Genomic DNA, 24,900 nt, shown 5'->3' on the forward strand with positions numbered 1-24,900 from the left:
TGGATATAAATCCCTATTCTTCTCTATTGTGGGCAGTGGGGAATTATAAATTTTTTAGGAAAAGTTGTGTTCTTTTCCAAGAAAGTGTAGTATGCTAAACAGGAAAAATGCTTGTAGAGATGTTTGCAGAGCAAGCTTATGTTTGAGAATGAAGAATGGTTTGGAGGTCATCACGGGGTAACGCACAGTGGCAAACAAGAACAGAGGAATCGATTCCTTCAGCGGCCTTCACCGACGGCCCATAGACGCTTCTCACAAGAAAGAAATACTCCATTTGATAACAGCAAAAAAAGAAAAACTGCTAAAAATATATAAAAAAGAGCTTTGGTGTTAAAAAGCATGCAAAACCCCATAGCTCTATATGTTGCAGTCCGTGCAGTCCTTAACTGTAGTCTCCTCAGGTAAAGTACATTGGCCATGATACTTTTCTTAGTTTTCTCCTATTTTCCAGCACAGCATTGCATCAATCACCCTTGAAAAATATGGAAGAATTAGGAACAACCCTGACAAGCAGAGCAAGCAGAAACAGCGCAGTGTGCCAGCAGCTGCAGTACTACAGGACTGGCAGGGGGACGGAACACATGGTTGGCACTTAGCGAACAATGGAGACAACCAGCCCGTACCTGCATTTGGCTATGTGTCCGTGGGGTTCCACCACAAGGAGTGACAAGAAGAACTGTATCTGTAACTTTCTCTAACGTTCATAACTCAAAAACTCCGACCTTGATCACTTTAGCAGATGGTTTTGCTCTGCTGTAGTTGCAATTACACAGAGTGTGCCAAAGTGAAGAGCAAATTACCCATGCTATCTATCCCAGTTAAAAAAATCTGCAGCCTTCCAGTATCTAGTGGGAAAACTTCCAAGATTCTCCAACCCCAGCCCATGCTGGATTGCCATTATATTTTATGTCAGTCAGTACTTCAGAGAATCTGAGACCCTTGGCATATGTTCTTAGTTAACAAAATGGAGAATTAAACTTTGTAGCAACCCCCTGCCACTCCCAAAATAAAAGAAAAATTCTATCTACATCAATGAGCAGGAAGTCTGATCTTCCTGTGCCAGCCAAAAAACCTGCGATAGAAGGACATGTGGCTGAAGAAAGGAATTTAAAATATACAAACCAGCCCAATTTCACACTTCTGCATTTCAGGTAGGGAGGGATATTCATTAGGAATACAAATTTTAAAATAACCTCTAATATTGACAAGCTTAAGTTTATGACTTCAACAATGTTTTTTACGCTTTTAAAGAGTGAATTCACTGTTTGAAAATGTTATTTATCCTCATGGAGAAATGCACCTGAGTTTCTTCAACACATTAAAATACTACCAACATAAAGTCAGTATATATACAAACAGAAAAATTAATGTTGCAGTGAAACAGAAAGAGGCATCCAGAAGTTGTGGCATTTTCACTAACTAACGACCCTGTATAAGAGTCCATAGAGTCTGAAGGAGAACAAGGCAACTGCTAAGTATGAGACCCAGTTTTCGGTTCCCAGCTATCAGAATATACTTGGGTCTGGGCTACACCGAAAAGGAAACCTGAGCACAGTCTCACAGTCTGCACATGGGTTCTTCAGCACTGCTGAACTGGAAATACCCAAGCACAGTAGTTTTTCACATTAAATGCTCAAAAACTGCTGTGACAAGACTTACAAAAATGATGATACTTGAGAGTAGCTCTGAATAGGAAGAAGGTATGTAGATAAACTACCTTACTGGCAAACTCATGTTAAGTTTTTACAGTCCAGATGGTAAGGGGTAAATGAAAAGGGGGCATTTATGTCAGAGCTTGTACAATAGGAACAAGAATGCTGATACAGTTTTTTTTTTTTTTTTTTTTTTTTAATATATAGCTGGGTAAAGAGATCAGAGAACACTGGAACGTTAGCCAAAACAAGTTATCCAGCTGAACTGTGTTTCATCACATATCAATTTTTACTGAAAGAAAACCATACAAATTTAATCAGTTCTTCATATGGTAATATTTAACTTTTTTTTTTTTCTAAGTTGTTTGATATTATTGTTTTAAAAAGTTCCTTTTCCCCTCCCTTGAACATGATGTGTGATAGCGGTGAACACAGGAAAAATATCTGTCCCTGGCAAGACTGAAAGTCTCATTTATGGTAGACTCAGTAATAAATGCACTGGCGTCTGTGTCAATTGACTGTCTCAATGAAGAACAGGTCACTATAGGGAATAGCACAAGCAGCGTCTGCATTTGAACTCCCACATCCTCATCCCATGCATGTTTGTAGCATCGGTAGAAATTAAATTACCCCAATAAACCTTTCTGCCTCCTCCCCTCCCGAAGAAACAAGTTTTTTCTTCCCCCCTGACATCTTAAACCACATGGGTTTTCCCTCTCTTTTGTAAGGCTATCGTATGGCATTTGTATGGCACTTTTAATTATTTGAAAATATATAATAGAGTGGAGACATGGATCCCACTTATATAAATGCCTATTAAAAGGCCATGTATTCTCTCAGTAACCATAAAACATAAAACACCTCTTAAAAGAATATAATTCCTTTGTTTCTAAGCCAAACACATATAATAAGACAGCTTGCTCCTTTTAAGTAAATAAAAATGATTTGTATTAAATAAAATGAAATATTGTATGCACTATATAATTTAACAATAAGACACATCAAAGTATGCATTACTGTGAGCTAACCCATGCCTCAGAGGTGTTGCTAGCCAAATACTTTAAATGATCCAAGAAACATGTTGTTACAGAAAAGCAAAAACCACAGCGCGTCATAAAATATTGGTCAGATGAGATGCAAAACCCAGTTCCTAACCATTTGTGGTCATTAAAATCCCCTGGCGCTTACTGTACCATTAGGATGCCGATTTTGCCCAACTGGAATGTTTTCAATATACAAGTTGCATGCCACCTATCTTTTATTCCTCCCATGTTTTCTTTAGAGAGAACTTCTTCGCCGCCTGCCCTGTGCTGCCGAGCAGCCTTCTGCAATCCTGCGATGCTCGACCATAGCGGGGGCTGCAGTTCAAATGCTTGCAAGAAGTGTCTTGTGGGGAAACACACTCACATGGATCTCGGCATGCTCTCTCGGTTACAGCCCATTAAAATGAGTGAAACTAATGGGATTTCTTGGATGTACTTGATAGTGAAATGTGATCCATAGTTTGTAACACAGTTTGAAATCCCTCAACTATAATGCAAGTATAAATAACATGATTATGTTGTATATAACCCTAAATAAAATAATTCCAAAAATGTAATCACTGAGAGTACACTAAACCCCTTGATAGAACACAAAGTATGTTAAAAAAAACACTGAAAAAACCATCAGCACAGAAAAGCTTATACATTGTTTATACCAGCTTTATATGGATTTAAACAACCGCATTGTATCCACATTCCTCATTTATGAATTGCTCCGGAGTCTTCACTGTTCTATTTTAAAACTGTTTCAGTGGAAACCCTGTACGCTTAATGCAAGTGCCTACAAAGCTGTTGAGTCAGTACTTTTTGCTAAAAAAGAGGCGGTTTCCCTCCAAGAGTGCTAAGAAGTACAGCGTGGTTCAAGTTCTGGTTGTGCCAAGCGCCGAGTAGCAGGAGAGGAACAATCCCATCTCCAGCAAGAGCAGGAAGATTTTTTAAAGTAATATATCATGCAGCAAGGAAATGCACTGTAAAGCTGTTGATTTACATTGTTTGCGAGGAGTGAGTGAATGGTGGCACAAACTGGAAAGTTAGGGACTTAGAGAGCAGTTTACAAAGACTATTTCATAAAAAGAAGTCTTTCCAACAGAACAGAACCACAAACCTCCCCCTGCATCTGAAACCATCAGCACCACATAATTGAAGGCAGGTATTTGAGTCATATCTTTATTGTTTTCATGCCTAAACACTGTGCAAAGCTGCTATTCCTGAGACTGACTGCCGGGACGCCTGCCCTGCAGTTGGCACTGTGTGCGTGGCAGCTCAGGGAGCGGGGCTACCTTGTGCCTAGCAGCTGGCTAGGGGATGGGAAATGCTCTGCTTGTCGAATCATTGTACATCCCACTGCAGAAGGCCCCTCTAACATCAATAATACATGTTATGATGTTTGAAAAACTCTTTTTTAAGTTAAAAACAAAACAAAACAAAAATCTAACTGATAAATAATGAAGCATAGGGGAGTTTTTCCAAATAACTCAATGTAAGTCGGAAACATTTCTCTTTATTGATCTAAATACACTTGCTAGGCTGGTAGGAAAGCCACTGCCACTAGCATACCATCTGTTTTAATCTCCTTTTATAGAAACAGCAGAAAATATATTACCATATTATTTCAACTGTTTGTATAAAAATATCCATGTTAAACAGTAATATTGAAGGGATTTTTTCATACCATAACATCAGTGAAAAATCAGCTTGCTAATATATTTTTTTCTTATCTTTAATTAATAGTATATGAACTTTTGCTGCTGTCCTGCAAATCAACCTGCACCTGCAGTTTTCTGTGGCTATAGACTCCACCACCAAAAGCTGTCTGGTGGTACAGTCATATTTAATAAACACCTTTTATTAACCTGTCTTCCATCCACAGCATTACTACAGTCAGTAAACGTTACAACAACATTCTTATGTTGCCCCAAAATTGTTATTAATTTGCATTTGATCAACTCCATGTGGCTCATGAGCCTAATGGCACTGCTAACTGTTTCTAGCACTGAGCTGAAGCTCTCCTGAAGCAGATTCACACCCCTTCAAAATGAAAAGGGTCTGCACTCTGAGCAAACGGCAGCCAAACCCTCTTTCATGTGGCTGCTCTTGGAGCACTGGTGGACTATTCGCACTGATTGGCATCGCTCAATTTTTAATAAAGGATTTGCTGAAGTGACAGATACTTGTGAAAATAAACTGTTGACAGATTTGCTAAGTTATGTGAGTAATTAAGTATGTAAAGCTACAGATGTTGAACAATAGTGCCTTCCACCAAGACGTATGCCATAATATCAAAAAACAACCTGGCATCTGGTTTCTTTATTTAAGTACCTTTCGTAGGGTTTGGATCTTAATTTTTTACAGTTGACAGCAATGTTATTTGAGCCACTCGGTGGCATCTGGTTGCTGGGGGGTGGAAAAAAAAAAAAAGGAAAAAAAAAAGAAAAAGAAAAAGTGCTCTGTGCACTTTAATTAATTGTGGAGAGATTACATGGTCTTCCAACCGTGTAGTTTGTCATCAGAGCACATTACAGATTTATATTAGATGTTTCTCCACAGTGTCAAGAATAATTAAAAAGGGATAGGAAATGATGCCAGCTAGCAACGCTTTACATCAGTGGTGAAAGTTTTATATTTATTACAGCCAAACAATTTTAAAAGAAGATGTCAATTTTGTACTTATACTGTGCAAGGAATAAATATCAGGTGGGTAAAGCAGCCAATACATTTCGGCTGCTTGAATAATGAGGTTCATGTTTAATCTCTCAGACCTACCAGAACTGGTGTGACATGTCAGAGTTATTAATGAAGCAGCATCCCCTTTTCTCATAAAAACATCCTCTCAATACAATAACATACGTTTTTCTTTTCTTCCTTATAGGATCTCTGCCCAACTCTCCCTTCTGATTCATGGAAGAACAGGCATGCCAATGGTACACAAATGTTTTTACTCAATTAATTTGCCGTACCTTTGGTCTTCGGCTGTCCTAGGCCAGTGTTTGCACGTACCCGAGCTCCAAATACTGATGGTGAAGGGCCGCCTTTCTCTCCTCCCCTGCACACCTTCTTTGTACAAGTGGATGAAAAGCACATGGAGCCAAAAGCAGCTTCCAAATACCCAAAGACCACAGGCCTCATTTTTGTCTCATTCACAAATTGAATCTCCCAACCCTCTTCAATACATTTCAGGCATTATCTTAATTTAGTTTCTGTTTTTTCAAACATTCCATAGGAAGAAAACTGCTTACAGACAAGGTGCTTCCTTTTGCTACGGAACAGCTTTCAGCCTCTGGGCTCTACTGAGATTTTCTTTTAGGTGTCAACATTAAAAGTGAATTATTAAAAGCAGGTGTAAATTTTCCCCTCTTCCTATTCTGTCCTGTTTTCAGAATGAAAACGAGAAAATTTCAGACAAATTACTACAGTTAATGATGATCACATCACTTGGCCCTCACTGTCGCTTTTGCTGAGCAGAAACCCGGAATTAAGCACTGATGAATAAAATGGCTAGCTCTCTTATCCAATTCATGCCTTTTAGTGAGTTATATTTTATAAAAAATAAAAAAATAGAAAGCAAGAATTTTCATTGTTCATGTACAGTACCATCCACATGTCCAGAGGTGATGAATCCAAGTCCGGGCCTGTCGGGAGCCTCAACGCCTCTCCATGAAAGGTAGGCAGCAAGCTCCAGCTGACAGCGATCTGGCCTGGGATTCAGGCGGCAGTGCTTCATCCTGGCATCGCCAGGAGCTCAGCATATGCCTCGAGTAAAAGCCTCTGTGACTCTTCTGAACCATTAGCAACTACAGAAGAGACCATTCCTTTCACTTAATTTCAGGCTCTTCGGCATCACCACACACATTACCCCAGTTAGAGTTGGAGCTTTGTATGTTATTGTAATGTGCAAAGATTTCAAAAAACTAAAAAACAGTCCTTGAGTCTTCAAATGTTCTGGTCCCATTCGGTACGTGTAACCACGCAATATAGCATTACTAGGTTAAGGTATCACAGAACCTTCTGTTTACTGAAGCTGCTCTGGCATGCTTCATAATTATTTCCTAGCAAGCAGTGGACACCACACCACCTGCTCCTGTTTGATTTTGTTTTCTGCTGAGGGATTACTTCATTTCCCATTGAAAACACGGCAGTGAAGATTCCATAATGTTTTATATCTACAACATGTCTATTTGGAAATGGTAGCCAGTGCAAAATTTGTTTGCTAAACGATGTTTCTCTAAAATTGCAAAGCTTCACAATGAAAAATTGTACTTCTATGGTCTTGTAAGCGCATTTAACAATTCAGTTTGTCCTGTACATTTTTAAAACAAAGAGGAAATCACCTAAATGCCCTTTCTCTTTTCTTCATTTGTCCAGATTAGAAACTGCTGCAACTGGACACAGAAGTAAAGCCTAAGAGAAGCAACACTGATATGTGAGCAAGCTCTCCATTTAGAACCAGATCACCGGCCTTTTTTTCTTCCCCGGCATTCCTTTCTTCCCAGCAGCCGAGGAAGCGTTCTGGGCAAAGCCAGGAAATGGCCATGGGGAATTCTCAAGAGACTTGCTTTGATTATATTTAAGTTGATAAGGTATTTGATTTGACTGGAAGAGAGAAAAAGGGAAAAAACTCCTAGTCTTCTTATCAAACAGGATCAGATTTATTTTAAGATTATTTGGAGCACTGAGAGCAAGAGATATTAAATAAAATATGAACACAAAAAAGGAGGAGGAAATTGTTCACAGCTATATATTGCATTATATGTTGCGTTTTACTTAGTTGATATCTTGCAAGTGCCAGTCAAAACAAAAAAAGTTCCAGCTTCTCCCAGACTTCTATGTGTGAGTACATGCGCCACTGACAATTCAAAGCCTTTTCAGTCTTTGGAGAACTAATTAACATATTCCAATGAATTTAAGAGGTGCTGAAGAGGCAAAAAAGACATATTCCCCTGTGCCCAAACTCAAATGTCTTTTTATTTTGAAATTAAAAATTACTCTACTAAGCTCAGCTCAGTTTCATTTTTTCATTCAGTTTTCATTTGATGAAAACCCACTGCTAAGAAGAAAAAGATCAGTTGTTCCCAATGACCGACAAAGCTCTTAGCTCTGAACCAATGTACTGCTAATATCGATGCACCAAACATTATGCCAAGTAACACCTCCTGGAGAATTAAATCGGGATCTCTCCTAAACTACAACTTCTAGCTCAACACAAGTCGTACATCTACAATTACGCCACATTAGTCCAACCAACGGTGTCAGAAATGGCCAGAGTGTCAAATATCATGAATGTGTCTGGGAAAATAATCTCCCCATCATGTTACTTTGTCCTCTGAACTACATTTCCCGCTCTCTCTACAGTTCAGTGACAGGTAGACAGCAAGAGCCCTTCGTAGCAATATGGCTGGTACAGTAGTTACTGCAGACTTTGATGATCTGCTTTGATCATCATGCATCATATTCGTTAGAGAACTTTTTACTCTTTCTATTCTGTAGGTAGTTATCTCCTTTAAAAGTCCCCTCCTCTGATTACTATCAATACTGGAGAATTCATAGCTTGCAATGTAGCCTTCAGATCTGACACACCCAGAGATGACAATGTTAAAATTTAATGCTTTAGTTGCATCAATATACAACTGCTTTATGGCAAAATCAATCCACTGATTAACAATATTTTATTATCGACTTGAAATTATGCCCATGCAGAACACTAGCAAGTTATTAATATTTGTTCTGATTTATCATACCCTACTCAATGCTCAACTGCTACCTATTTTTACCAATAGAATATTTATTAACAAGCGTTGAAAAAATATACAGCATTATCTAAGTTTTGGACACTTTCCAAAGCATATTCATTTCTCATGAGACCCATCCAGGCTTACTGAAAACATATACACAAAAGCCATTAGTTTGCATGAGAACAGTGAAATGGATAAGCCTGAATTATAGATATTTCTCAAATTATTTACCATAGCAATGGCTGCCTTATCCCTCACCCTCCCACCCACCCTTTTGTGAGGAGTAGGGTGTAGGAAAAAACAATCACTACTTTTCTTACTCTGGTTCTTTACATTTTATATAATAAGATTATCTATTAGATATTCTATTTCCACCCCACCCTGCTAACACATCCAGGGAGCTGCAAAGGCAATTGAAAGACATTAAAGCAGAAAGACTAACCATGATTTAAAACAACAAATTTTTGGAGAAAATTTTGAGAAAAGGATGTGCTTGGAAGCTGAAAAAACATTCCCAAGCCAAACACTTCTGTATAAAAAGATCATATTAGAATGCCATCAGGGTTTTCCAGACTTAAAAGACCCCAGACACTTTGGGACTCATGCTACAAAGTGAAGGTGAGCATAAGCAAGACCATCCATGGTAAAGACACAAACAACTCTGCTTCTTGCTACATTTGTATTTCACTTAAAAAAGATGAATTAATTTATAAAAATATTTACCATGTATTCTAGACTAAAACAGGACTAAATTTTGTCAATATTATTGTTGTCATTTCAGTCAAATTAAACAAATGGATCAAAGGATTTTAATTATAAAAAATAAACTTCTTCATGCAGCTGCCAAAAAAGTGATGTTTCTTAACCAAAGACTTTACATCAGAAATTAAAAAGCTTTTTCACTGAGCTGTTTGCCAGAAGCTAAAAATGTGCAAGGCTTGGCTACTGTTGCTGTGCACCACATTTCCAAAAGCCAAAATAAATCCACTGGAATTTGAGAAAAGAATCGCAGTGGCTCATCAGTGGCCCTCCGACACTTTGTTGGCATTTTATCTTATTCTTGATAATCCTTTGCAGGCACTCTCCAACAGAACTTTTCATGCCATGACACTCACTGTGGAGGATTTGAGAGCTATGAGGAAATGACTGCACTTTCAGAAAGAAATGGGCTGGATTGATTTGGGTTACACAGTCATGCAGCCGATCTGAGCGCAGAGCTGGCTGAGTTGGCTCACAGAACGCAGATGGAATGCAGCAGGCACATCGGGTCTTGGTCACGTTCCAGAATACCGTGGAATTTTGGAAAGAGTTAATCTACAAGGTGCACAGCTAGTTGTAAAATGTGGCTGAGCACAAACACAGACATAGTAGCAGAGATCTCTCATTACAGATCAGGAACCTTCTATTACAAGATAGTTTAAAACACTGAAAAGGGCAGATATTAAGCTAAGGCAGATGGAGTCAAAAGCCTAGCAACTGAGAAGTGGAAGGAGCATTAAACTGGGACAACCCATTACAATAAAGAAGTTTTCATTTAAAATCTAGCCATAATGAACTCAGAGGAAAAACCTTCTACCTCAGTAGGATCACAATTTCATCATTTGCTTTTATGCCTTACCCCAGCAATACAACATTTAGGACCAATCTATCCCATACATTTCCTATAGAATTGGAGCAATGCTGAAGTCATTGCATTTTCAGACTGGAAAGTTTCGAATATCTGAAGTGATAATTTTTTACTCCAGGAGGCAACTAATAGAGGGACTTAAAAGTTATCAACTATTCTGGTAGCATTAGTCAGGTCTCTTCCAACAAATGGTTATCATGGCAAATGATTAAAGTGGAATGTGTTAGTGAGGAAGATAATATACTGTGCCTATCAGAGTTTTCCACCAAAATCCTATCATCTTGATTAAGGATAGGCATATTTTCTTTCCTAGAAAAGAGTTAACAAGGTTTAGATTACCACTGAGTGATAATGCTAAGGATTATTTTTTGATCTGCCATGACATATTCAAGTATTGATTATGATATTCATATATTCAAAAAGAATAAATATTCAAAATATTCATATAAAAAACAAACAAAACATTCACTGGTGTTGGTACTGTGCCCAGTTTAGCAGGGCCTGTGAGTCTAAGCTAGCTGTCATGGTGGCATGCAATGCTGGTGAGAAAGACGTGTTGGTCTGACAGCCCCGAACTGAAGCACAGCCTGTGGTGTCCAAGTATAACCAGTGCTGGTGGATTTACACCATCGCCGAGTACTTTTCCATACCTGGATAAGTGCAGCACTGCTGTTTCGTTCACAGCTCCTGTCCTGATGGCAGGAGCACACCAGTACCTGCAGCAACTCCCCACCTCCCTGCACCAACCAATGGCTCCTTAACCTGGACCCTGGGGTGGCTGTGCTGACCTCGATCCATGATCGGGGACAACATCAACAAAAGCTTGCAGGGGGCAAATCTTTTAAAACAACCACTTTCGGTTTCCAAGCAATTTACAAGGGAAATGGCACAACTCGCAGCTGACTGTCAGTTTTCCCTGACTGCACTAACAACATCAGGCATCTCTGCTTTCTGCTGGAAACCAGCAGCTGTGAAGTCGTACAGGTGATTTTTAGATTTCTACACCCTGTTACAGTTGTTTTCACATGCATTTGGGGATATAGCCTTGGGCATCTGTCTTTTTGAAAATTAGATCAATCCAAAAATAGCAACAGAAGGAGAAAAAATATGTAATATATATTTTATATGTATTTATATAAAGCTAGGACCTGCCTAGGAACCTGAGCACACAGAAGTGAATTAAGAAAATTGCTTACATTAACATGGAAGAGAAAAACTATTTCCACTTTCTTTCCCTCTGAAAGTCTTCAAGTATTTCTTATGCATATCACTGGGAACTACATTCCTACAGAGAAACTTAATGTGGTTTAATGTATGTAAATTTTTTAATTTGCTTTATTCAAAGCTCCCGTCACTTCATCATCAAAGTCACCACCATAATCTCTATTTGAAGCCGATGCAAGCAAGATTGAGTCTTAATGTTAACATCTTATTTTTCCCCAAAATAACAGCATCCATCCTACTCCTAGTCAAACTAACTTCTTCACTAAAATCTTATTCATTTACAATGGAAAATATTGTTAGGTTTAGATATCCGCAGCTGGAGTTAAACTGAAATGGCTTAAAAAGTCTAGGGACTGCTTTACGATCTTAAATAATCAGTATAGAAGCAATTCTGTAAAATTAGTTATTTTTTTGGGGAAAAAAATGAAAGTGCTTTTTTAATCTGCCAAAGACAGCAATGACATTTCCTGATTTATTAATTTTTTGTCTACCTCCTATTGAAATCAATTAAAAGACTTTAGTGACAGTTGAACTGGATGGTTACTGTCTTCTGTATCTACATTTAAAAAAATAATTCTATTTCTTCAAAAGACCGCTGTGTGGTCTTCTATACCACAGGTGCCAGTGCTCTGGCAGTATGCTAGATGATTCAACATATGTAAGGAGTTTTCTAAAGTGCTTTAGGATCCTTTGGGACAAAAAGTGCTACATAAATCTAAGATGTATATTTTTACGTAATAAATTTTTGTCTCCCTTCCATTATGCGCATGTAGATTTTTGTAGACTGCACAAGAAGTTGTTTTGTTGTTGTCACTTATCACTTTGTATCCCTGTGTAGCAAAGAAATTTTAGTTAAAAGGAAAAACCAACAAAAAACCTGCATACCACACATTTAGATTTCAAGCTGAAAGTGGAAACTCTGACAGACCTTTTGCTGGAACACCCCTGTTGAACTCCCAGTAAATCCTGAGCTAGACATTTACGAAAAATACATAGATAAAAAGGTAAATGTTTACTATGCACTATAATGTTTAAAGAGGTTTTATACTGGATTCTAGAATATGACATGAAATGCATAAGCACTTCAGAAATAAACAGCTTTACATTTTATTCCTTGATTTCAAATAGTCTCAGCATTTTAGCATTTGATGTGCCTTTGCACTCCCAGCCTTGGCAGTGCACCTTCTAACCTTTCAGCACTCAAAAGTGGGGCTGAGATAACTAAAATCTGGGAAAGGTAGTAAAACATGGAGCACATAATAAATTAAAGACTTGGAAAATTGTGGTAATAAGCCCTTTGGGGTAAAGGCTCTTTTAAAGCAGTAGCACTATTTAATACTACTGGAACAATTCTTGTTTTATTTAAGACTTGTGTTATGGAACTTGAATTACTGGCTAGAGGTATGAAATGCTTCTCAGAAGACGATGTTATTCTGTTTCAAGGAGTTTCTGGCTGGCTTCATGATGCCTTTAGACCTTTGTCAAAATAAAAAGACAACAGTTGGGTGAAATGTTTAGTCCCGTGTACGAAGAAGGACAAGTCATTCCTTGCATCAAATGCTTCCATCCTCCAAGTGTGAAGTTTGCGAAAAACTAGGTAAAGCAGCTGACTACAATGAAGAGGCATAACTTTGGAGGAGAGTCTTCAGGGATCTCTTGTTTCTGGAAATGCGTATGGGAGCGGGATCCACTGTTACTCTCTACATCTCACCTATGCTCCTCTAGAATATAAAGTAAGCTCTAGAGAGAAGGCTGCCCTCAGAGAAAGGCAGAACAACCAGCAGCTGGATTTGGATGATGGAACTAGCATGGTAATGAGAAAGAGGCCAAAGTGCTAGGGATGCCTCATGCTATGAAGAGTATTTGCATGAAGCCCTTAAAGAACCTCAGTGAGACATGACACAGGTAGGCTGGCTTTTCTAGGAAATCTGGACCTGTAGAGGTGGTGGTTACGTGCATGCGCAAACTCTGGGGAATTCTGGTCTGAGCTATGGAAGTTGGAAAATTGGAAAAAGGAGGCATGGGAAATTCCTTACGTCTTTGACAGCTATATGAAGGTAGACAAGATGTGCCCAGCTTGGGAAAACACTCAACCACCACACTCTGGCACTTAGGCCTTTAAGGCAGACACAGAGACAGAGCTCCAGTTGCTGCCTACAAAACAGCAATGAGAAAAATGGAGAAGTGATCAGCAATTCCACAGCACATCAAAATCAGGAATTAGTAATTGTTAAATAACTGTTAAAAACAGTCCCAAGTGACTGTCTAGTCTATCCTCTTGCAATAGCACAGGACTGATGTAATTATCAGCATTCATATTCTCAAAACAACCAATGTGAAAACATGCTAAACGTGTCATTTGACAAATGATAGCAAACATAGATCAAAATGAAGCAAGCAAATTGGCAGGAAAAATGAGTGACTGAATTGCCTGAGGGATCACACAGGTGTTAATATATACGACCATGTGAACTGAAATGCGTACAAGTACTCACATGGAGCATCTTTTTTACCAAGAACTTTTTTTTTTTTTAATCTCCTCACCGTTATAAAACTGTCAACTCAAAAACATTTATTAGCAATCTAAAGGAAAACAAAATGACTCATTCCTATTTATTAGTTTGATATGTTAACTAGCAAAAGGGGAAAAATCCAGATGAATTCAGTATGTGGAGGCTGCCTACTCTTAATATCTCTAGTAAATCTTTGATCTATGTTAATCTCATGTTATTGCACTGAGCATGCAGGACCATCATTCATCTCACATCAAGCAAGGCACTCTTGCATGTCATGCTAGATTTTATCAAGAAGAAAATCAAGTCAAAGGTGGCTGTCAAGGCAGCAGGGTCTTGAGTGAGTGGAGAACTTCAGAACGGAATTTTTAACTTGCAGAATTTGATGGAGGAAGCAAGGAAATTTAATCAACCACTTTACATACACAGTACTTCATTGATCATCAAAAAACTTTCCTTTTCTAAACTTGCATAGAAAAATCTTGTCCACTTTACTAGGTAGAGTTAACTTGTGAAGTAATCAACAGCAGTTCAGTGCACAAATGAAGCAACAGAGTAGTTTGATATTGGAAAGGATGCCCTTTCACTATTCCTTTTAAATGTTACGGAGAGATGGGATTTGAGCACAGCAGTAAATACAGGGCATGAGACTGTTGACAGGATATTAGAAGGAATCCTGTGGTGGCAAAGTCAATGTAATTCTCATCACTCCATAGAAACAGGACTATGGTATTTTATGAGCAGTGAGTACAAATAATATTCACTTTGGCTTTTAGCAAAGTAGTGACTGGCAAAAATACAAAAACTATTTTTTTCTTCATTTGCCAGGCTATGCTAAAAAAGCCCCAAAAGGTAAAATTAGAAGTATATTTTTCTTTTCACTTGAGGATCACATGCTGTGTTTTTGTTGTTGCAGTTTTCTAAACTATTTACTGTTGACAGGATGACACACAAAGCTCCCCCCACCAGCAGCAGATACTGAAGGCGTTTCACTTGTGATGAAGTTAACCAGGAAAGTGCCCCATTGATCATCACTGGGAGGAGACGGTGTCCTCACAGTCTGCAACAGATTCAGTACAGAGCAGATGAGCATTGGACTCTCAGTTCGCCAACTGATGCATTGAAGTGCTACCAGCATTCTCATTCCACTGCAGTTTTCAAGAAAGTAGTATTTGTGCCAGGACTTCAGGATGCATCCGTGCAGGTACACCAGAGGTTGGTGAGCTTTTGGGCTCACAGATAGCTGCAGAAAAGCAACTAAAGAATGGCCACAAAGATCTAGCATTATGATTGCTTGTTTACCCTCAAGTGACTACAAATATTTATATCATAGTCTTCTGAGTTCATTGCTAAATCATAGGGTCGATTTCCTTCCCACCTTATTGTTCCCCAAACTCTCAGCAGTGCAAGTTGCCATTACACTGTACTGCTTAACTCCTTCCTAGCAGAACAGCAGGGGAATCTGGGCACCCACTTCTGCTATATAAGCGTTCCACCTGCACTTTTCTGTTTTCTGGGATAAACTGTATATAGGCAGAAGAGTTTACATCCTGCTGGTAAGGGGGTGGTTTTTCCCTCTTTGTTAAGGGCTTCAGCAGAGTTAAATGGTGCATAACTCTCATGGTGGCCTCCTGCACAAGGGCAAGCATCACCTACAACCCCACAGCCTGCACAGATGACATTCCACAGTGGATCTCTCATCACATTAACATGCAAGTGCTATCTGACCTCCAGATCACACGTACCATAAAATTACCACGGCTGAGGGAATATATGTTGAGTTGATCATGAAATTTGGGGTCCACACATATACTGTATTCACAGTACTGACACATACCCTAAAAAACAAATCAAATGGGAACAAGGGTCTACATTTAGCCATTGATGCTTGAAGGTTTCTCCCCCCTACATGGAAACAAGGCTCCACCTACGTTAAAAAAACAGATACATCAATTCTCTCCTTCATTTTCCCACACTAATGCATTATTGACTACAATGTACCAAACTTGCACTTGCAGTCTAACCCACTATTACAGCACCTTGTATCCGTACTTTAAACATTGCTTAACAAGAAAAATATGTCAATATACAATGAAAGCTTTCATTTATGCTTTCAAATTGAGCAAACTGCTGCAAGCTATGTTGTAAATTACCCCCAAGAATGTTTAACTGGGCAAAATAGAGAACAAATTTTAGTGACATCAGACGTGACTGGATTCATAATTAGTAACACTTAACAATATATTAACTTTATCTCCTTTCCATTCCAGTGACCCTTTCAGTTCTGAGCAACGTTTACATGTGCTGCCATAAATCATATCTCAGATTTGTCAACAAGCTCTGAGAATGGTTGTTATTTGTGAAAATTAAGTGAATTCCGGTTCAGAATTTTTTTTATTATCCATTACAGGATAGGTGGGAACTGCCTTATCCCAGCTTCACTCCAGCCTCTCCTGAAGCTGAAAAGGAACTGCAACGAGTATCCATGCAGCAGTCCACTGCTGCAATAGCTGATGCTACTGGCTGGTGGGGCCATGCCAAACTGATCAAAAACAGGTACTAATGCCAAGTTAGCACTCTGCCTAAAGCTACTGTCAAGTAATGATAGATTAGACAAATCTGATTGCTCTATCAAAACATTCATCTCAAATCTTGATTAGTAAACCTATTGAATTATGATTAATTCACAAGAGTGCTGCTGACAGATAAGGTACTTTATCTGACAATGTGTAGTAGTTGCTTTGCCTGAAGCAAAAAAGCTCTGAGTTGCTGGTAAAATAAACAGTATCAACTACAACACACTGAGAAGGATAATGAGGCTACATGCACCTTTTAATTTAATAAAGGCTGATCTATGAGAACCTAGCTTCCGTCACACACACACACACACACACACACAAAAGCAGAATGGTAAATAGAGGATGAGGGCCAGGAAATCATAGAAGTAAATAGCTGGAGAGAAGGTAAAATTGCCAGAGTACAGAGCTGCAAGCTTCATAGGATGGACTGTACCATCCTTGGGGTACTAGTCAGCAAATCCAAGTAGCCCTGATGTTGAGGAAAAGTCTGATTCTAAAATTATGGCACATGGTCTCTGCGTATTGCATCACATGGGCCTTACTGCATCGTGTAGGAACAACACACTGCGGAACATAACTTGCATGAGATGTAATCTCATCTGCTTTGCTCTTCCAATGAAAGAAACAAGTGGTTAAAAACGGAAAAATGTCTAGAATACATTACACTAGGAGAAGAGACATGCTTTAGTGTTATTAAAATACTAAACAAATACATTGCTTTGTTTTTAATTTGTCATCAAATTCAGTAATAGGCATCTATCATGTTTCTGTAACTTTTAAAAACTATCTACAAGAACTGCATTTTTACAATTAACAAAAATGGAGTTTTGTGACATTATCAAACTTCTAATGCCACCTCTGCACACTCACTGTGACTTTGTCCCATACTCAGCAACTTCCTTTACAGGGCCAAATGACAGCTTACTGATCTCCATTCAACTTTGCTATACCTGAACGTGCATGTAGGTAGATCACTGGAACGCTCCCCTTCATTTGAATTTGCAGCAGAGTCAGAGAAAAATAGGCATTGTAATATTCAGCTCTGACTTAATGAAGAATCCACATTTCCAAGTCACTTGTTAGCTTATCCTGACCTAACAATTTTTAAAAAACCCTAATGCACTGTAATTATGTTTCTCTCCAGCCTATATTAACCTTTCTGTGACTCTTTTTTTTCTTTCTTCTCTCTCACACATATTTATTTATTTTACCTAGCCTCTGTTAATCAATGTGAACTGCAGATGGGGTCAAGGAAAGCTACTTCCTCCTTTGATAGCCTCCAATGCTTTCACTCCTGGGGATAAAAATGCTTTAAATGGAGTTATATTCTAGGAAAATCAATATATGATTACTGCAAAGATTTGTATCGATTGCCCTGTTGCATTGCAAAAAGGCTAAAGAAAAATTGCACGGCACATTCCCTTCATTTTCTACTTCATAGAACTTGCTGCAAATATTTTGAGCAAGAAGGGCTAGAACTTTATTTAATAAGCTAAACTTTTCTTTGTTTAATTCTGCCACCTGTATGCTTGCTTTGAAAAAATACCCCAGACATCTCTTCTATAATGCCTGAAATCAGAGCTACTTGAGAGCCTGAAAAACAAACACACTGCAGTAAATATCTAGCTCTCAACAACTTCAGCAGTTTTACATATTTCACACACACCCACAAAAAAATAATATATGTATATATATATATATAAATATAATCATTTTCTATTTTTAGTACTTGACCAGAATAGTTGTTTGTCCTTCCTAACATAAACACCACACCAAATACTCTGACTGGATTCTGTTTTCAGACTTCAGCAGGGGGGGAACTGGCTTTCCTGGCCCGGATTCAATTGTATGGATGTGACCTGAGCTACACTTGTTCACTCCCCAAGCAACTGCAAATACAACTTCAGCTATTACTTCACCAAAACCAAACAACTTTTCCAACAGAAACAGGTTTTCCCACACTCCTCTCCCCTCAAAAATTAGGTTCCGTTTGAAAGTTAAACCAGAACTAAGGGCTTCTGGCACAAGGTTTGGCCAGGAGATGGTGGAGCATGCCCCTCACGCTCATGATCCCATCCTGCAGAAGAAATGCTAGGCTGACCACAGAAGCTGACTTGCAATCAGCTCTGTAACACAAAAGCAGAGAGAGACAACAATATTAATCAAGAAATTCTTTACAGGCACTTTTTTTTTTTAAATGAACACATCCTAATTTTGCAAGAATGGCCTAAATGCTTTCAGCAAATAGTCTTCAGACAATGGTTTCTGTATTAACTTCTTGCTTCAGGTATTACTTTTTTTTTTTTTTTTAATGTTGTCGCATAGCATGTTATCCAAATATGAGACCAATTATTTACAATTTGATTTAATAATTTAAAAGTGTTAAATAAAATAACACATCATGGTACTTCTAAGTCACTTTGGATTCGTTATTGCATTTCTCTGTTCACTGCTTTCCTGAAGGATATCATTTACCTCTTTCGTAAATTATTCAGATATCTACTGCCAAAAAGTACTATGGAAGGCCTCACCAAATGATGTTTATTATTGGTGAACAGAAAATAAAAATACGAAGCTGTATTTTTAAAGGGCACTAAATTTGTACCAAGATGTACAGGTATTTCCCTGAATGCATACAACTTGTTGGAATAATGTCAAGTAATAATATGAAGGTAGAATTTACAACTATCCCAGCTTGTTACTTTCATTTCCAAACATTTGTAAATCACTTCAGCCAGTTCCAGTACCCTAACTTTGAAGGAGTTGCTAGTCCAGTCCCTCCTGACTACAAAGCATGTCACCCAAATATCTGATTATTTTCACATTTGAGTCATTCAAGTCTTGTCTCACAGTCATTTAGCTTTTTTTTTTTTTTTACTGTGGCTCTGTTAAAAAATAAGGAAAAAATGTAAAGAATGAAGTGATTTTTCAAAACATGTTGATGAATGTAAAATTCCTTAGATTCTTACTCCCTTCTCCAGTTTCATTCAGCAGTGGCTTTATAGTTTCTAGAACGCTTCTTTTGTACAAAGACCTTTGTAAAACCTTTCTTTCTCCAGTCCTCTTGACTACAAGTTGATCATCCTGTACGTATGTTTTATGACCTTTGTCCTTTTCCTATAAGTCTTCGGTTTCACCTTTTGTTGTATTCCTTCCACTTTTTGTTCCTTGCCTTATCCCTAACATACTCCAGCTTTGCAGGAGCCAGCACACTGGCTAATTCTGTTACTTACATTTTTCTCTTTCAGGAATGCTATCAATTATTTCAATTTCAATTACATTAAAAGGTATTTCACAGCATACTGCATCACAGTATCTGTTCGAATTCTTTAGGTTTTTTTCATATTGCTGATTTTCATTCTTAATAAATTCCTGACATTAGGTTTCCTTTGCTAATTCTTTGCAACATGTTCTCTGCAGTAGGTTCTAAACATACTACTAATTAATGCTAAACATACCGTCAGTACTGTCATTAAGTGACATTATTTATGGAAAGAAAGGGTAACATTACACCACATTTGGTTCATGAGACTAATATTTAGAAATTTGTCTTGCATAGTTATACATGCAGAGAAAAAAATAAAATTCCGTTTGAGGAGAAAAGTTACTAACAGCTCAGGAACTTGGATGTCTGGCCATTTATGTTCTGGTGAGAGATAATAAAGACTGGGAATAAGGCTTGTTGCCAGATTACAATTCATGTTAATTACCAGGTGAATGGAGGGTCCCAAGTAGTCTATTTGTGTAATTACACTTTTGACATTGCTCAAATTGTGCCTGGAGCAACAGATAGGCACACCTTTGTATGGAATGTGTATACATGCAGAGTAAATGTGTATATGGCACTTGAACTCCTGTGGGAACCTGTCTCCTTTAATTAGATTCTTAAGTGGAAAGTGTCAGTTGCTGAGCTTTTTAGAAATTTGAATCTTTGTGTTTTCCCATCCTTCCCCCACGACGTGATCTGAGGCCGCACACGAGCGTGGCACTGCTGCAGGAGGAAGCCCGAGCCAGCCTCTGTTCACAGCTCCCTGCTGCTCCACAGCAGGAGCTCCAGCGGCCAAAACACCACCATCAACACAGTCCTGCAAGCGTTGGGCACCTGAGGAACCAGCTAAGGACCTCCTGTGTGCACGCATGGAGGACTTCTCCTATGCTCATCCCCACGTCACCCGACCCAGTGCTGAAGGGCAGAGGGCGCGCCCCCAGGAGCAGCGATGCTGCACACCCCCGGCTCTGCGGCAGCGAGTGAAGTTACAGCCCAGTCCTATGTTTCAGGATTCGTTGTGGTTTGAGGGTTTGGGGTCAGTGTTCTGTGAGCAGAGTAAAGCACAGAACCTGTACTAATAGTCACAGAGCTAAGGAAAGACACCAGGAAAGAACAACAACTGTTATGACACACAGAATAAATATATACAGGAAGCACCACACGCCCTTCTCTGTAAAGTGAATTTCACTAGTCAGTACATTCACAGACACAGACAGGCTTGCTCCTGATAAAAACAGGTAATCTATAAGGTCTTTTTATATTTTAATAATTCTGCATCTATCTATGGAAAAGTAAACAAAATAAATGTAATTTGAATTGAATACTGTGCATCCAGAAAGACTGGCTGTCAAATACCCCTTAGATTTATAGAGAGCTTTTGCTAAAACAAATGGAAAAATATATGTAGCATTTCTAAATTAAGTTTCTCAAATTACCTTTCCTGCCAATTTATGTCAGGTATAGTAAGCTGTTTTACAAGAGAAAACTCAGTACCAGCAAAGACTTCTTTTTTTTTAATCCTCTATATCCCAGTCTGCAAATTCCAGACCAGTGTTTGCTACCAAATATTGCTCGTTTACCTGTACTCAATAACACTAACAATAACCATAAAAAATATTATATTTTCTACTGTATCTTTATGGAAGTCTAGCCCAAAACCTTGGCTGAAGCACACGAGGAAGTTGTTGAAGAGCTATGGAGTTTTGTACAACTCCCTCAGCAGAGACAAGTAAAGACCCATTCCATGTACCTAAGCAAGTTTGTGGGTTCTGAAATGCAACACTCTTACCTACCCAATGAAAATAACGTTATAAAGAGGAACCATAGCCACAGTCCAACTTGCCAGCTACTCCCAAATTCCTGGAAGACTTGATCATCACCTACTGTTACATGTTTTTGTTCCTCTGAATTCAGTAGAGCTATACTAGTTCACAGCAGGTGAGAATCTGCCTGGGATTTATTTACCTATCAGTTACTAACTCTGCTCTCATACGGATAAAATGTTTATGAAAAAGCATGGCGGTACTAAAATGAAGAATGGGGGCCCCTTTCTGTGTTGGATGAATCATCTGAATGAGTTAGAGATACGTACGGTGATACAGTAAGTAAAGCATCCTCCTCCTCAAAAACCAACAACAAAATCACCACCATCTTTTTCCCATTCTAAAAAGGGTAGCAAATATTCAATTAGACAAATCCAAGTATATTTTAAGTTAGAGATTTTCATGCTTGGACAAATAACTACCCCAAATTGCAGTACCTTCCCCTGGCACTTTTGAACTGCGTTGACAGTCATCTACAAATACACGGTCAACCAGCAGAACAGAAAGCGTTTAGATCACAAGTCGGCAGTTCTGGGAATTCCCTGTCATTTGATGAATACCAATGACTGACCACAATGCTGAGAAAATGGTAACACCCGTTAAAGTAAATGTGAAGTGATGGCTGCAGCCCACATAACAAGAAGTCAGTGGCATGCAGAATCTCCTCCAGACACTGGGGCACCGCATGATGGTCACTGAAGGTAAGATCATCATCTCCATTAGAAGGGATGTCAGGCTTTCACCAAATAAAGCATCACTGTAATTAAATCAGATTAAAGATAACACTCAAAATCTAGAGTAATTACAATCAGGTAACCCTGTGAAACACCCTGGGCACCAGTAAACAATTCCAGAACAAAGCCCTCGATTAAAAAAATTCCAATAATACATATGTATATACATAAACACACACTCATTTTAGTACTGCCTCATAAAAGGATTAAGTTAAAATTTAATACAGACTCACATACACGGAACTCTAGATCCCTTTTACTCTGTACATATATAATTGCTATTTCTGTGTAATCTATGAGTAAAAATCTGGTTTTGTTACATCCAGAAACACAATTTCTTCAATGTACAAAACTGTATAGTTTATTAAATAAACACAAACTGGGATATAATGGCATACATTTGTTTTCATTACAAGTAGTAACGCAATATTTCTCTAAGGCTTACTACATTAGCATTTCTTTCCATGTTCCAAATGCCTTTGAACTTTCTGAAAAGCTACATCTGTTAGCTCCCTTGTATACAGCCGAAACTTACCAAGCGAATTAACTTTTAATATAAATTGCTTTGTTCACTATTAAGATTGATGTTGGACACACTGTACTGTAAGTTGCAAACTGCAATTACAATTCGCTGCAATTATCTCTGGTTGTTAATAGCACAAGATAGCATGTCACTTTCTACCAAGTGTATAATTTATCTTTTTTTTTTTCCCCTCCATGAACTCTTGTGGTATTCCAAATGTATAATCTTGTTGTATTTATTTCCCAGTGGTCCAACAAAATGCACAGCAAGTGCTGACTAGAACAAACTAAAAGGCAGTGCTATTGACAAGCCGTCACTTGAGCAGTAATGAACACTCTGCCTCTACTTTCACCTCACCAAACTAACAGCTTTAATTTATGATAAAGCAAACGAGAGACAACCTCCAGTTTTATTATACCCTCAGTGCTGTTTCAAATAAAGTAATTAGAAGGTCAAGAGGCAGGTCTAGAAAGCCAAATACAAATGCAAGCCCTCTGCACTGACATTTTTAAAAAATCTTGACTGTTCAAAGACCATTTTATCCATCCCTCTTCTGCAGAGCAGCGCAAGGCAGTTTTTACCACCGTAACCAATCTGAAACAGTGTGGTTCAATTCTTTGCTTGGTAATTCAGCCCATATGTTAGGACAGATACCTAGCAATGTCCCTTCCCTATGCCTTTCATTTCAAATGAAGGTACAGGTGAGTTTTAAAAACATATTTTTCTAACAAACTTTCACACAAAATGAACTGGCTTTTTTTTTTTGTCTTTTTAGAAGCGCAAGACATTTCATGGGATCCCATAAAAATACATGAGAAATATTTGAAGAAAAATAATTATGAAAAAAATCTCCCTTATGAAACTGAGTTTAGAACCTCTAAAAGCTCATTTACAACTTGAAGAATAAACCGTTCCTAGAACTGCTGAAGAACGAGTTTTTCTTGAACGTTTGGACCAACTGGAATAAAAGCACAAAACTATATTTGGTCTTTGCAGTATTGTTGTATAAATATTTACAACCAGAGATATATAATTATGCTAATGCAGCATGTCTCCATTTTCATTATATGATATCATCTTGAATTTAAATTTCTTTCATTCAAAAGTATCTCATAACACCTTAGAAGCCAGTCAAAATCATTCCTCAGCTAGAAACAAATGAAACCTATACAATTAGGCATTCTTATTAGGCAACCATATGTCTTAAATTACATCAAAGCATACTCCTATGTATTACTACAGTTCTGTTATATGTTGATTGGAAAATTACTTCCCATTAAGAAACTGTTTTTGTTGAGCCTTTGATGAGTTGTCTTAGACTAGCTTCACTACTTGAGATAAATCACTGAACTCCAGCCAGGTCTGAATAAAAGGCAGCAGCTGCTTGCCACAGATCAACAGTTTAGGAAAGATAAATCTGAGTCCAAATGAAATAGGTGGGGAACTGAAAAAGAACATGGCTCTCTGAATGGCCGTTTGGACAAAGGCCCTGCTCTTCACTAATGTGCTTGTAGACTACGTGCTAGGAATTGTCACAGCACCTTGCAGACAGAACTTTGCCTCATCCAAAATATTGTTGTTCCTCCAGCATCCTAGGATTCATGTGAACCACACGAGGACCAGAAGAGTGCCGCCTGCTGACTTGTGCCACACACCAACTCTGAGCCAGCTTTTTCTATCTGGCATGCTTGTCAAGCTATCAAGTCAGCTTGTTCACATGGCCTTGGCAAAACTTCCTGGGAGAATTCATGCACAAAAGTTTATCTGACTAAATCCAAAACTACATCTCAGTTACTTGCATTATTTCTGTGTAGTAAAGACGTTAGATGAGTTTTCTATTCATACCAAAAAATTGCAGCCAACTGGAAATTATGGCAAAGGTCTCACAAGTGCATGCATAAGAAAACACGGAGATTGCCCAACTGTTTGCACATCAAGGGATTCTTCAGCCTTCAGTACTTATTATGTTTTGGTAAGCATGTCTTATATAATGGCCTTTTAATTAAGATTCTGTTGTATCACTTTTCTCAAAGTAATTTTTGCACTATCATGGCACATTCACGTTGCAAGTGCAATTATACATAATGACATAAGTGGTGTAAATGTATAATTATATAATTGGAACATGCAGCTACGTTGTAAATGCCCTCGTGGAACTGCAAAAAGCCCAGCAGATACTGTACAC

The 24,900-nt window shown here is 38.3% G+C and overlaps 1 protein-coding gene and 1 long non-coding RNA gene across 3 annotated transcripts in view; one reads left to right on the plus strand and one right to left on the minus strand.

The window, feature by feature from the left end:
• FTO (FTO alpha-ketoglutarate dependent dioxygenase) overlaps positions 1-24,900 on the minus strand; it is a 247,020-nt gene that overhangs the window by 57,253 nt on the left and 164,867 nt on the right. The gene's annotated exons all lie outside the window — the stretch shown is intronic.
• Positions 19,324-23,569, plus strand: LOC121076514. The gene is made up of 3 exons (XR_005823547.1): positions 19,324-19,453; positions 20,337-22,159; positions 23,491-23,569. It is a non-coding gene; the product is annotated as an uncharacterized LOC121076514 (long non-coding RNA).

This window comes from Cygnus olor, chromosome 12 (genome assembly GCF_009769625.2).
Source record: "Cygnus olor isolate bCygOlo1 chromosome 12, bCygOlo1.pri.v2, whole genome shotgun sequence".
NCBI classification, from domain to species: domain Eukaryota; kingdom Metazoa; phylum Chordata; class Aves; order Anseriformes; family Anatidae; genus Cygnus; species Cygnus olor.